Source organism: Episyrphus balteatus, chromosome 3 (genome assembly GCF_945859705.1).
Source record: "Episyrphus balteatus chromosome 3, idEpiBalt1.1, whole genome shotgun sequence".
In the NCBI taxonomy this organism is placed as follows: Eukaryota; Metazoa; Arthropoda; class Insecta; order Diptera; family Syrphidae; genus Episyrphus; species Episyrphus balteatus.
Genome location: NC_079136.1, coordinates 3,553,060 through 3,567,319, shown reverse-complemented (window position 1 = coordinate 3,567,319; position 14,260 = coordinate 3,553,060). Strand labels below are relative to the sequence as shown.

Sequence of the window (14,260 nt, the reverse complement as noted above, 5' to 3'; positions counted from 1 at the left end):
ATGCTTTCCACAACCTTTGAACCAAATATGTCATTTTTTCCGATCCTAGCATTAAAACCGCCAATAATAATAATCTTTACGACGAAATAGGGGTACTTCTCATCCCTTGGCACTTTCTGGATATGGCTGTGATGTCGGCTTTATACTTTTCCAGTGTATTCACGTATTGTTCAGGTAAACTTGACTTGCTTAAGATCCGGACATTCCACATTGATTTTCCTCTAAAATATAGATCATTTTATCATCTACATTTTTAGGTAACTCATTGCAGCCAGTGGGGTTTCAGGTTAATTCTTTTTAACATATTTTTTTTTTCAGAAAATATACTCAACCTACTCAATTTTCAAAGTCTCCCTCAATTCCACTAATCCTCCTCCATTCATTGCTGACAAAACTTGTAAAAACAATTAATAGTAAGTACGTAGTATTCAAATGAGTAATAAGTTGAATATTTCCATAAGCAACAAATCCTATTGGAACTTATAAAAACTTTATGCTAATTGAGACAACAAAGTAATATCAATTCAAGTTAAGATTTAAGATGCACCATGGTGCTTCTGTTTAAATATTCAAATGACTAGCAAATAACTTAACATAACGTAAATTAGTTATTTGAAAATGTTTTCTGGTGTTGTTAGCTTTCAGATGCAGCAAATAGATAACAGTTTGAAATGAAATTTGTATACATTCGACAGCAAATGTGAATGTCTCATATTGCGCCGGAAATATAATGGCAATATTCCAATAATGAAACTATAAATTCCTAAAAGTAGGTAATTATCGACAAAGCCAAATCATTTATGTGTCAATAACCTTTTTGATTCATCTATTGTTTAGGATATAACTACTAAACTTTACAAAAAAAACAACAACAAACAATAATAAAACTTAAGTAGGTTCACTACCTGCATACACTGTGACGTTTAATTTTTGCCATCACATCACGCACGATTCAACTGCGCTATCCAGATTAAGAGAATTGCATTGAATAATTTGGTTGCACAATAATTGACATTTTTCATTGTTTATTTATTTATTTTTGTTTTGTTTTTCATTTTAATTGAATGTGCAGCACTTGAAGAATGAATTTTGATTTTGAAAAATGTTAGAATTAAAAAAAAAAGAATACTTAAAGAACATCTTTAAATAAATAAATAATTTCAAATATTAAAATAGGTAATTTAAAATTAAAAGGAAGCCTACATCAAAAAGTTCACCTTTACACTTATTGGATAAAGACTCTTACACCGCCACCGTACCGTCACGACACATATAAATAAACTTCAATTTTATCTATTAACAAAACCACGAAAAAAGCCCTGCCCCTTATTTTACTATACGATGAAATTGATCTGATAGACAATGCTCACTGGGGCGTATACGCACTTTTTTATAAAGTTTTTTTTTTTGTTTTTATTACAGATTTAAATACAACAATTTATTTATAAATTTGCAGTATTTAAATATAAAATCTATAAAAAGGCTTAGTTTAATAAATCATACTAGTATGTAAAATGTATTCGACGTTAATAATACAAAATGCTCTTTGTTACATATCAAATAGTGTTTCTATATTATGGAAGACATTTGCATAAATATCGGCCTACGTCTGGGAAAGTTGTGGCTGGTCAGTAATTATTTATCAACATAATCGTTTATGGAACTGATCAGAACTAATCATGTTAGACATTGCCGTTGTAACTTGCTTTTCAGGAAATGCATATAAAAAAAAAATAAATTTGTAATTGTAATTAGCAATTATTGTAACGCCTCTATGTAAATTTGTTTAGTGGATATTTGACATTTGTCATGTATAGTTTGGACCATTATTTTTAGCAGGTCATAAACACAAGAAAAGAAAAAAATACAAAAATAAGGGTTTAATATTGAGTTCTCTTGAGCAAGATTCACTTTTAAAATTAAAATGTTTTTAAGCTAAAGAGATAAGTAAATACTAGTAAATTGTCCATTTTGATGAAGGATTATTGAATATTTAATTTTAATCCAATAAACATTTAATTAAAAATTTGTAAAAACCTTTCACATTACGGTTTTTCGATGCCACTCAAATAATAAATTAAATAATTTTCATTGTAACGGTTAATGCAGATAGAGCAAAAACGAAAATTATACAGGGTGTCCCAAAAGTAATGGATCAAACGAAATATGCAGATAGGCCAACTTTAGGGCTCTCAGAATTTGGTAACTTGTTCATCCCAAATACTTACGGTTTTCAATTTAATGCAGTTTTTGTGAATTATCGAAAAATCTCGACTTTGCAACAGTATTTTGCTTCCTCCGGTCATAATTGATTTTTGTTTTTTACAATTCTTTCACTAAAACTTTGCCTAATAATAAGAAATAATTATTTAATCAAAATATTTTTTATTTCATACGCCATTTTGCTGCAAATTATGTAACAGTTCCATGTTTTATAAAAACTCAATTTCTTACTTTTATTTGAGAGGAACATCCCGAAAAAAAATTGTATGGTGTGATACAGGTTTATTATTTTAAAAACTTGCCGTGTTATTGCACTTTTCAAAAATGTATAAAAATTTCCAAAGTTCAAATTAGAACGAAAGATATTACAATTTTAATGCAAAAAAACAAGGGTTTTCAGAGCAAAATAACAAACAAAAATCGAGGCTTTTATTCAAAAAGAAATAAACAAACAACAGTCGAGGAAATGTGTTTATTTTTCTTTGTTATTTTTCTCTGAAAAGGCCTGTTTTGTTGCATTAAAATTGTAATATCTTTTGTTCTAACTTCAAGTTTGGAAACTCTTATACATTTTTGAAAAGTGCAATAACACGGCAAGTTTTTAAAATAATTAACCTGTGTCACACCATACAAATTTTTTGCAGTGTGTTGCTCTGAAAAAAATTGAGTAATTGAGTTTTTATAAAACATGGAACTGTTAATTAATTTGCAGCAAAATGGCGTATGAAATAAAAAATATTTTGATTAAATAATTATTTATTCTTATTAGCCAATGTTTTAGTGAAAGAATTGTAAAAAACAAAAATCAATTATGACCGGAGGAAGCAAAATACTGTTGCAAAGTCGAGATTTTTCGATAATTCACAAAAACTGCATTAAATTGAAAACCGTAAGTATTTGGGATGAACAAGTTACTAAATTCTGAGAGCCCTAAAGTTTGCCTATCAGCATATTTCGTTTGATCCATTACTTTTGGGACACCCTGTATACAAATTCACCGAAATCGTTAACGCAAAATTTCGGTAGGTTTTTCGTTTTAGAGTTGATATGCACTTCAGGTGCTTTTTTTAACAAAAATTTCACCTTCTCGAACTTTTTTTAAAACTAATTTAATTTTTAATTTTTACATTTAAAATTTTTTTTTTTAACATTTGCATGGAACACTTAAAAATACGAAAAACCAACAGAATTATGTAAATAATGCTGCATTCTTTATTAGTTTAAGAAATGACTTTTGCGAAAATTTCGTTTTGTCTATTAACTTTTTTTGTCTATTTACTTCTTAGTTCCAAGTCAAAAGTTGGGCTACTTTCTGTTGGTTGCGCCCTTACACATGCTTTGTCGTAAGAAGTGAAATATAAAATATTTTCAGTCCAATGTTTTTCAGTATTTGTTTAAATTATTTATAATTATTATTTAAATGCAAAATCAATTATCAAGTAGTTTAAACTGCGAAATTAATATTCATCAATGAAATATAACTTATTTTGTATTTGAATCTAAACCATTATGCCCTGATTTTTCAATCATTACCAGAAGAATTAATGTCAATATAAAAAATAAAATGCACGACTGGGTCGCACGAACTTGCCTTAGAGTTCAAGTTGCTTAAGTTTTTAAGACTTTTTATATAGAAACTTCGGAAATGTAGGTATTAGGTATATATAAAAAAAAGCAAATAAAAAAAATAAAATTCATTTTTTCAAAAAAAATAAAACAATATCTGAAATCAAATCGCCCCACAAAACAAGTACGCAGTTTTATTTGATATATTAAGGTGCATTTTTAGAAAAAATATTTTCAAAATCGTTAGAGCCGTTTTTTAAAAAACTAATTTTTTTATAATAAACAAAATTTCACACAGTGGGGAAAAATTTCAAAAAAATTCAATGTCCCGTCTCACAGTGGGGAAAAGGCGGTAAAAACCCAACTTTCGGAAGTACGATTTATTTTGATACTGCACGTGTTTCTAACAGTAAATTAGTTGAAGAATCAGAAAATGAAAACTGTTTTTCAAAAAAAAAATTGTGGGCCTGGAGATTATCGCTCAAAGTTGAAAAATAGTGAAAACTGATAAAAATACAAGTAGTTTCAAAATGATCCATTTACCGTATAATGTCAAGGTTTGAACCAACTTTTTTTGTAAATAGGTTTAAAATAAATTGACAAACAATATGGTACATTAGTTTAGCGAAAAAGAATTGAATACGATTTTTTTGACAAAAAACATTCCATTTTAGTGACTTTTTATGTTCACATAAGGTTTTAACTACTTCCTCTGTTTGCCTCTGTTGGCGGATAGGTTTCGTTAGATAGTGTTAAATCTCAGCAATAGTTTTCAAAAAAATCTCACCCGAAGACGTCCGTATTCGGTTTTTATAGCAATTTCAATCTGAAAAAGTCATTCAAAAAAGCAAAAAAAAAAAAAAAATGAGGCAAAAAAGAAATATGCAGCTATTTTCGCCAGACAAATCTTTCTAAATGTATTTTGGTATACTGAATCTGAATATGAAGTCCGTTTTGCTAAGCAGCCCAAAATTTTTGATAACATTGCAAAAAAAATTTTTAAACCCACAATTTTAAAGTTTTTCCCAATTTATAGTCCCAATTTATAGTGTTGGGATCAGGAGTTTGTGTTAATGAAACCTGCATCACATTTACCTATTAAAACAAATGTTTTTTTCACTAAGCCACTTTTTTTACTTTATTTATAACTATCGGAAACGGAATACAGTAAAACTGGTTATTTGAAGCCTCTCTTATCTTTAGTTCCACTTGTTTCCAAAAAAAGGATGGAATGATTTGATGGAATGTTCCGCTAATTGAAGGAAAAGTTTAGGCTTGGTAGCCGTTTAAATTTTAGAACTAACCAAGGAAAAAAAAGTTTCCAAAAAAGTTAAATTTTGAAAAAAATGCCATACCTACCGTTTTTGGATATTTTTCCTTTTTTGAAAATTTTTGATTTTTTTTTTGATTTATGTAAAATTTAAACGGTATTTATTACTAAAATGTTCAAATAAACTCAAAAGAATTTGATTTGTCTAAAAAAGCGATTGGAAGTAAGTCATTTACAGCTGCAAAAACTTGATTTCAGATTTTTTAATATAATTTTTTTCTGAGTGGACGTGGCAATGGGTGGTCATTGATGTAGGTTTGTCTTGCTATCAGCTACCTTTCCTGCAAATTTCATGAAAATTTGTTCAGTAGTTTAGTCTTAATTGAGTTTTTTCCGGTCTTCCATACAAGGTGCCCCACTGTGCGTCGTCGAAAATTTGATTTTTCAAAAAAATCCAAAAATTATTTTTTTCAAAATTTTATTTTTGGCTTATATTTAAAGTTTATAAATGCTTTTGTATAAATAATTTCGTTGAAATACAATAAGCAGTTTTGCAGAACATCCGATTTGAAAAAAGCGGTCCTATGGCAGTTAATAATGATTTTCAAAAAAAATTTTTTCTTCAAAAGATAGACCTTGTTTAAAAACTAACATTTGAATTTTTTTTAACAAAATCGTTGGAGCCGTTTTTGTGAAATTATACTTTTCCGAAATTTTTGTATGACAGGAGAGTCTCCAAAAACTGCTACATAGCAGGTTTGGAGTCAATCGGTATATCCGTTTAGGCTCTAGTTCCTTATACAGACAGACAGACAGACGGACTTCCGGGACCCACTTTTTTTTGGCATTCTCTATCATCGTATTGTCATGGAAAAATGTTATCTCAACTTTTTTTTTTGTACGAATGCAAAACTTGATATATAGTACCTATATCGCGAGTAAAAAACTTTTATTCGTAAGAATAAGCCTAAACTTTATTTGGCTATTGAAAAATTGGCTCTAAATCTTGGTCATTAATCTTGTTTTTAAGGAGTCCATTTATTTAGCAAAGAACATTTTTTTGCTTTTTCTTGGAATGATATACCTAAGAGAATTTCATTTTTAACATAAATACATATAATAAATATGTACCATCAGTAATAATAAATCGAAAGAAAGTCAACAATATCCGATTGAATATTGAGTGCACTTAATTAAGTTCAACAAAAACACACCTATTGTTGTTAAATCTAAGTAACTATCATCTTGAAAAACCCCATAACAGGCATAAATCATCATATTTCGATATGTATCATCCATTTAAATGTTACAGCTACTTATCAAGAAAATTAGGTATGCATTTCGAATTTCAAAACAATAACAAAAAACTTCATCATAACGATTATTCGAATACCTAACAAAAAATTCCCAGAATAGTAAAGTCCAACATTGTAAAACAATTACAATTTTCTATACAAGTCAGAGAGCACCATCGTCGTTAAATGAATATCCACGTTGGTATGTCACATCAAATAATTATAACTACTCTCTGGTTGTCCCTCTGATCTCGTAAATGATCAAATTAGTATTATTCCAATAGAATCACTGCTTCCAAAGTTACATGATCAATTTTGTTAGGTAAACTTCCAAATTATTAGTTAGCTAGACAGCTTTGCAGACTTTTGAATAATTGCAACTATAAACGTAATAGCTCCTAGAGAGCTGTCCCAGGCTCACTAGATTTATAAATTTTCGACTAATTAGTACCTCCAAAGCGGCAGTCACCAATCGACAGCAAAGTCGAACCATATTAAAAGCTTTCCCGTCTTTCTTCCGGTCGTGGTTGGTAGGCTGGCAGGCTTACAGCACACTGTCGTCGTCGTCGAGAGCTAATAATTTGCCCCCAAAGCATCTAACGTGAGGCTTGAAGCTATATATTTATAGCAGTTTGAGTTGAGAGCGTTTTTAGATTCATTCACATGCGTCATCATCGTCATCGAAGCTGGTTCTATTGCGAGATGACTATATGACAATAATAGTAACCCTCCATATCTATGGACATCTCAAGCCATTCATGCTGCGCCGCTATTCGGGAAAAACTCTGAGTTCCGATTTGCAAAGTGCGCGCATGGTGGTTCCCTCCGCAAAACTATCTATCTTTACTGTGACTCGGGCAAGCTATATAGCGAGATCTTCATATAAGAGAACGCCAAAGCTCGCTTTGAGGGACCTGCATTGCTGGTCTTTCTATCAACGTTGAGTACTGAGTGGTTAGTTTGGTTCGGTTTATCAGTGGCGCTATATAAGTTTGCTCCAACTTAGATTCTGGCTAGTGAATGATCAAATATACGCTCGTAAAGACTTGAACGTTCGCGGTTCCGTGTACAATTGAATCTATATTTTGCTTCAAACTGTGCGTTCGTTTAAAAAAAAATTATAATTAAATAACAAAACTTGATTGAGGAGTGTGGTGATTTTTTGCGAAATAATAATAAAAAAAAAAAATAAACAAAACCTAGAAAAAGACTTAACGCAGCCTATAAGAAAGTCTTAAAGGTGTAAACTGCAATTTGGACTGAATTTCGTTTGGTTTTGAAGATATTTTGTAGAAGAATAGTGGAAGTGAACTTATTGCAGAAGTGAAGTACAATAATCAACGATAAATTAATTAACTCAATTTGTGAGATTTTTTTTTTATTTAAGTTTTATCCATCAGAAAGAGAGTGGTCAAATACAAAAAACAACCTGCAAAAATATATGTCATTCAATTTGTTTCAATTTATATGAAATTGATTTAAATTAACTTGAAGAAGATTTGTTGTTCTTTCTTTTATTTTTTTTTTTTTGAAACTCAAAGAAATACTCTCTCAGTGTTTATCGATATTTTTTTGAAATAACAATAATAACAATCATCTATAAACAACAATAGTAGGTAAGTGAAATTAATGTTTAAAGAAAACTATAAATAATAATAAGAATATTAAGACCATCAGCAAAGCACATGTTTTTATTTTGTTTGTCTCCCTTTTTTTTTTGTATGGAAGCGTGGAACTTTTTAATCAATTTTGAAAGGCGGACAATAAAGAGAGTACACTCGGGTTCGTTTGAATTGATGCATTTTTTTTTTGTGGTACCAAAACACTAAGAAATGTCTTATTAAACCAAAAAATTCTGACTTTTTTTTAGTTAAAATTTTTTGCGAACAAAACATAAACAGAATTATTTATATAAAATCAGGATGGTTTCTCTTTTTCCTATTGCCTATTTCAACCGCTGGCTGGTTGTCAAATTTAAAGGAAACTTATAATTTAGTAGTTTATTTAGTGCCTATCATCATATCATGTCATTATATGATGCGTTCAAAAATCGATTTTGCAGGCTAACAAAAAAGTACGTATACGCCATAGTGAACTTAATTTTTGTTTGTTAAATTTTAATAAATTGTGTTTGTAAAAATATCGTTGTCGGAATTGGAAAAGTTTTATTTTAAGAAATATTGCTTATAACTACCACTTATGAAAAAAATAATTGAAAAAAAAACATAAATTTAGACTCTCAAAATAAGTTAATTAGAATACTAGAGTAGTGTGATAGTTTTGTGGATTTTACAAACTTACAACATTAAAACAAATTAGACTTCTTTTTAAGATGACAGTAAAATTATTCGACAGGGTTGAATTCGAAGTTAAGAAGGTTAAAGTTAAAAAAAATATCCCAAAATTTATGAAAAATGATGAAAAAAAATATTTTGCTACTTTTCGTGTGCATTTAATGGTTTATTTTTTCAAATCATTGAGTTGGGAAGAACTATTTGATAGAAAGTTAAAAGTAATCTAGTTTTGCTAATAGACACTCCAGAGGAGTTTGTGCAGCAAAAAAATAAAATATACTTTTTTATTATTTTCTGCCTTTCTTCCAAACCGTACTGATTTAACAAGGCTTATTATTAAAATGTTTTGATATAGCTTTAATACAAATTAAGATTATTTATTTTTGAAAAATCAATGCAAAAACTGGTAATTGAATTTTTTGATTATTTTAAGATAGATAAATTGCTACAAAATGGCATACATTTTAGTTTTTAAGAAATTATTTACAAAAAAAAAATTTGTCTTCTTAACCTTATTCTTTTAATCCAATATAAGTTCAAGTGACCTCAACTCCACTTAAAATAAAAATAATTTTAATAATTTTTTATTATTTTTGTTATTTTTTTCTTCGTTCTTATTCTTTTAATACACTAGCCCAAAAAATTAAGGGAACAAAAAAATATCGTGAATTTTTTAGTGATATTCAGTTTTTCTGTTGTGAGGGTTTGAATTTTTGAGATGAAGTAAAACACCATATTTCTGCAGGTCTAAATGACTTACTTCTTTGAACTTTTTTATGAGCAAAATCAAATTCTTTTAAGTTTATTTGAACATTTTATTGATAAATATCGTTTAAATTAAAGATAAACTAAGGAAAAATTAAAAATTTTCAAAAAAAGTTAATTTTTGAAAAAAGGCTTTTTATACCATTTTTGGATGTTTTTCCTAATTTTGAATTTTTTTTTCTTGGTTTATCTTTAATTTAAACGATATTTATCAATAAAATGTTCAAATAAACTTAAAAGAATTTGATTTTGCTCATAAAAAAGTTCAAAGAAGTAAGTATCATTTAGACCTGCAGAAATATGGTGTTTTACTTCATCTCAAAAATTCAAACCCTCACAACAGAAAAACTGCTTGATGAATAAGTCTGAAACTTTGCATATTAATTTCAGGTACATTAAGCTTCAATAATTAAGCCTCAGTTTAATCTTATCACCCATAGAAATTAAATAGCGGTAAATTTTCTAAAAAAAACCGTAAAAATGCCTATTTTGATAGCTTTTCTAAATTAATCTAAAAAATAAGAAAACAATTTGTTTAACAAAGCAAACTTAATTTCTTTGCAGAAAATTAAATGAAGTTTTTAAATGTGTCCTTGAGTATTCTGTACAGTGATCCGTTGTTGAGATATTGATAGTCAAAGTCAAAAGTATGGTTTTCGGTTTGATGACTTATATTGCAGTTAAAAAAAATCGCAGAAGTTTGAAAAAAAAATGAATCTTAAAGCCAAATAAATAGCCTTTCTAAAAATAATAATCATTTTTTCAGAAAAAATTTTCCCACTTTCTTAAGAGAAAAGTAAAAACAAACAAAAATTGGAAAATTTTACCGTGAAAAAGAAAATATTTTAACATTTAATCCTAAAATGAGAAGAATAGAGCTTTTACACGCTTTTTATTTTGTCATGATGCGATCATTTTTTACTGAGATACAGCCTATCGAATATCACTAAAAAAATCACGATTTTTTTTTGTTCCCTTAATTTTTTGGGCTAGTGTATATCTTTGAATATGAAATGAAAGCATGATACCACATTTAAATTTGAAAATATTTGTTTCTTCATACGAGACTTATAAGTTCCTTTCAAATTGTTTCATCAAACGAAACAGATGTCTTTTTAATTTAAGTCAAAACCCCTATTTTATTGTCAAACACGTTTTTCCTGTAATTTTTGTAGTTGAAAAGTTCAAAACTCAAAAAAAAAATTCTTGAATGAAAAAAGCAATTTTCTTAAAAGGTAACAAATAATTTTAAAATAATTTTAAAAGATTTAAATTTGTAAAAACGTCTATATTTTTTTTGTATTGAATTTTTTTTTTTTCAAATTGATTCTTCTTAACAAAATTAATTTTCTTTATATGAATTTCAAAAACGTTTTAAAAAAATATTTTGCATTCAAAGATCAATTGTTTTCGAAACCAATCTTTGTAAAATAATTTTCTATTTTACAGGTCATATACAATTCAAATATCGAATTTAAAATATTTGTAAAATAATTTTCTATTTTACAGGTCATATACAATTCAAATATCGAATTTAAAATATTTACGAAATATTGAAATTCATTTTATTTTCTAATGATTTTTTCTAAAATTCAATTTGATGATGTTTTTTTTATAAATGTTGGAAAATAAAAAATAACAAAAAACAAAAAAAAATATGTTCACTGTGGTGTATACGTAATTTTTGCTAGCCTGCAAAATCGTTTTTTGATTTGATCATATCATGAAAATTACGATGATAAGCTTTTCGAATACGTAACATAAAATTAAGCATTTTTGTTTTAAAGCGACGAAATACATATATTTAATAAAGAGAAACAATCCCGATTTTATATAATTGGGTTTAAGTTTTCTTCGCCTTAAAATGTTAACTATCTGCAAAGTTGATAACACTTAGCGATGATTAAAGAAAACAGTTGCCACTACTAGATTCAACATAATAATTTAGAATCGATGTAATTCCTTTCAGCTACATAAAAAAGATAAAAAAAACTATCACAGTGATCATAGCATCACATCTTCAACCTTCACTGCTTTAATTAAAGCTCCAACTGGTTCAATTAGTGAGGAAGTTCCTTGCAAAATCATGGTACAACAACGGACCAATAATTTCTATCTAACCTAGCACCTTATGCAATTGGATTTCTGTCACTTAGACTATTAGATCACTCGTCTCAAAGTTAACAAATAAAAAAAACAATAAATTAAAATTTGGGTTCAGTGTTCGGATCGAAATTTAAATAATTCATTATTTTGCAATTTTATTCTAGTTTTGCAGTTCCATTTCAAATCTCATAAAATAATGTTAAAGTAGTTTATGTCTGATATTTGACTGCCCGTACCAACAAGAAGTTCATTTACATCTTATTCAAAAAGATATACATAATCAAAAACTATCCAGTTTGATAGTAAAATGTAGATCGCAAAAAGTGTTGATTGAGAAAAAAAAAATAGAAATACTAATACTGAAATTACTGATAGTTTATTGCAGTTCACTTGGTGTAAACCGGATAATTTAAACAAAATATATCTTGTAAGTGTAATTATTTTTGTAATAAATAAAAACGCAAAAAATATATGCAAGATTCAACTCAGCCTTTCTAAATAATTTACAGGGACGGATTTTATATAGTTGAATGAATAACCAGAAAATAATTTTTCGACTTTTTTTCAATATTAAAGTCTATGTAACGTTATTTTATCATAAAAATTATGTTTTAAATGAATACATCTAATCGAAAAATAAGTTCAATTAAAATTTATTGTATTGCTCGTGATAAATTTAACAACTGGAACTCTAAGGCCCAGATTAAAGCTAACTCCGATTTAATTCAACTGGTTTTTAAGGGAACTTAGTCCTGATTTTTTAATCGTCAGTTAAATTTATCAGAAGAATAAATGTCAATTTAAAAAACTTTTATTTCTAGGAATAAGCTCTATCTGAGGTTTATCTGACTATTGAAAAATTGGCCCTTAAGTTAATAAAATATAGCTCATGTTCTTCTCTCAAAGCTTTTAGCCTTCTCAAATTTTGCCTCTTGAATCAATTGGAGACTAATAAAGGATTACAGAATTAACTATTTTAATTAGTTAACGCGTTGAATAAGTGCTGAAAATTTGACCCTTTAAATGAGCAGATGTTAAGTTTATAATTTTTACTTGCGATGTAGGTACAGGGAGAATTCAGGATTCGTAAAAAAAATCGAACTCGAGATAACAATTTTATATGACATTACGATGATGGAGAATGCCAATTCTATCCTCGAGCTACAGCCTAATCGAGTGAAGTGATTTTCTTCAAACTTTTTAAAGTGAAAACTTTTTAAGTATCGTAGTGATTTGAAATACGGTAAAACGAAAAAGCGACATGAAAATCATTTGATTTTACCCTTTTTTGTTAATAGATAGATGCATGAAATTAATACTGTAGATAGATAATAGAAAAGACTTTAAATGTAAAACATTTCAGTTAATTTCATATTCAAAATCCTGAGATAACGGTAAAAAGATGTTCTTTTTCTAAACACGTTATATCTTTTGATCTAAAGCACATACAAATTATATTTAATTCTATTAAGCATGCTGATAATTTTACCTTTTATTTGATATATTACACATAATGGCACGTGCTCTACAAGTTACACAATCTAAAATTGAAAAACTTGAAAAATACCTCAAAACAACTGTGCAGATCTATTGCCGATGACCAGCCACCAGTGTAGAAAGTACAGTCATTCTTACTTTTTTGTAGGTATCGTAGAAATATGACTGAAGCATCATATAAAATGTGAAATAATAAGCTTTCAGATGATATAAAATCTATTATAGATTGTCATTTAAAAAAAATGAATTTAATGGTGTTAGAAGAAAAAAAAAATTTTTTTTGCTTTTTTCATGAAAAATCATTTTTTGAAAAAATTATTATTTTTATACTTTTTGCGCATTGTAAAAATTTAAGTATGACTTTATTCTTTAGGAAAACTTGTAAGCTTTTTATGGTGTAATTTTTTTTTTTCAAGAAAAATTATTTTTTAAGGTTTCACTTCTACCACGTGTGAATTGCACACATGATTTTTTTTGGGTTATTCCCTAGAGGGGAAAGTAAAAATTTTTTTTATGACCAAAACCAACGGTACCTGCCATATAACGGATATAGAAAAGTTAATTTATTTCAAAAATGGCTCCAACTTTTGAAATAAAAAGAATATTTTTTGTACGGTTATAAACGGTACCTACCATATTAAGGTTGTTTTGGTTTCTAAATATCTCGTACAAGATTAACCCGATTTCAACGAAAATTTTTATACAAAAGCGTTCAGATAAAGGTAATATTAAATTTTTTTCAAAAAAGACAGGAGATTAAAAGTGAAGGTATGGAATAAAATGTTTGTGGGGAAGATTTGGAGAGGTGTGCTGAAGTCTATCTGTCAACCAGCGAACCTTTTAGAGATGAGTCATACATTTTCATGGAGTAAAATCTGCTTTATAACACGTACGGAGTAAATATGCGCTAGAGGAAACAACGCACAGTGGGGCACCTTGTATGGGAGACCGGAAAAAACTCAATTAAGAGTAAACTACTGAACCAATTTTCATGAAATTTGCAGGAAAGGTAGCTAATAGCAAGACAAACCTACATCAATGACCACCCATTGCCACGTCCACTCAGAAAAAAATTATATTAAAAAATCTGAAATCAAGTTTTTGCAGCTGTAAATGACTTACTTCCAATCGCTTTTTTAGAAAAATCAAATTCTTTTGAGTTTATTTGAACATTTTATTAATAAATACCGTTTAAATTTTACATAAATCAAAAAAAAAAATTCAAAAATTTTCAAGAAAGGAAA

At 28.1% G+C, this 14,260-nt stretch overlaps 1 protein-coding gene across 1 annotated transcript in view; it reads left to right on the top strand.

The window, feature by feature from the left end:
- Positions 1–304: 304 nt before the first annotated feature.
- LOC129913397 (beta-alanyl-bioamine nonribosomal peptide synthetase ebony) overlaps positions 305–14,260 on the top strand; it is a 63,711-nt gene continuing 49,755 nt past the window's right edge. Inside the window, exon 1 of the mRNA XM_055992027.1 lies at positions 305–413. The gene's annotated coding sequence lies outside the window, so the exon portion shown is untranslated. The remainder of the gene's footprint in view (positions 414–14,260) is intronic.